The following is a 1,507-nucleotide window of genomic DNA, read 5'->3' as shown; positions in this document are numbered from 1 at the left end:
AAACGTCGCTGACCTCAGGTCTTTTTTGGACTTAGTTAATTATAATTCATACCAAATTTAGTCAGTTTGCTACATCCATTGAATGAACTCTGAAGGAAGGATGTTCGTTGGAATTAGACAAGGGAATGTGACAAATCATTCCAGTTGTGTAAAAGTCAATTGATAGATGGTACAATGGTTGTTCATTACGATGGGCCCTATTTTACTATTTTCATTCGAAGTGCTGGGCGGACTTGAAACTGGGAGTGTTTCAGGTCCGACTTTTAGACCTGTTCTCAGGCACCCGCATACGCACTCCGCCTGAAAAAATATCAGCGAGTCCGAATTGCGCTGCACAAGGCTTAACGCGCCCGAAACCCTGCAGCTCCAATCGGCGCCTCCATCTGCGCATGCGCAGAAAAACAATGATAGAATGCGGCTCCCCTGCCACATCACTCCCGGGCCGGATAATGTCTCCCCCTGGCCCCCACAGACATTGCCCCACCCCTCCCAACATTATTGACTCTCTTATACTCCCATCCACCCGCCACAGAGAACGATCCTGGCCCCTTCCCCCCACTGATCTCAGGCAGAGTGGCAGCAGACCCCCTTTCCCCCCCAATGATCTCAGGCAGAGTGATTCCCCCTCACCCCCACCCCGGACCCTCCCGCACAAGGCCCCCATCTCCTCCAGACTCCAATGGCTGTGTGACACCTCCCTCTCTCTCCCCTGTCCCCAATCATTGAGGCACTGATCCATCACCCTCCCCACTCCCCATCAGCACACCTGCAAGGGTTCACTTGCTTTCCCCTCAGTGCTGACAAGCAAACTGCATGGAACTTGCTGGAATGCTCTGCCAAACTGCCTGCAGCTGATCTGCCTAATGAGGGGCAGCTCCATTAAAAACCCAAGAATGGACAGGCAGGCAGGCATTCCTACAGGAAATGTGCGCACGACCAGCCCCCTGATTTTCTGAGAGAGACCTGGGGAGGCTACTGGATGCAGCAGAGGCGAGGTGGGGCACCCTCCACCCCAGGAAGATGCAGACCCGGGGGGGGGGCTGATAGAAATGCGGCCTGGGAGGCAGTCGCCGCTTCGGTCAGTGCATGGGCCCAAACCGCGAAGCAGTGTCAGAAAAAGGTCAATGACTTCATCCGTGCAGCAAGGGTGAGTGCTGAACCCCATCTTACATCTTCCCCCAAATCCCCCCCCCAGATCCACCCATCCCCAGCACCCTGCATGCTTCCAGCTCCTAACCCCCAAGCAGCTCCTTCCTATTCCCCCAAGAGCCCACTGCGCTTGCCCTCTAAGGGCCCACCACCTGATACTTTGCAGGAGTCACGCCATCATTTGTTTCATGGCTCCTTCTGTCTCCACAGGAGAAGACCAACCATAACACCCGTGAGAGGGTGAAGACATGGGGTGGTGAGCCAGACCTCCGGGTCCTCACCCCATTTGAGGAGCAGGCGCTGGAGCTGTCAAGGGACGGGGAGGTGCGGGCTGTCAGCGACAGCGTGGTCGGGCTGC

The sequence above is a fragment of the Mustelus asterias genome, chromosome 21 (assembly GCF_964213995.1).
Source record: "Mustelus asterias chromosome 21, sMusAst1.hap1.1, whole genome shotgun sequence".
Taxonomy (NCBI): Eukaryota; Metazoa; Chordata; class Chondrichthyes; order Carcharhiniformes; family Triakidae; genus Mustelus; species Mustelus asterias.
This window is presented reverse-complemented; position numbering follows the sequence as displayed.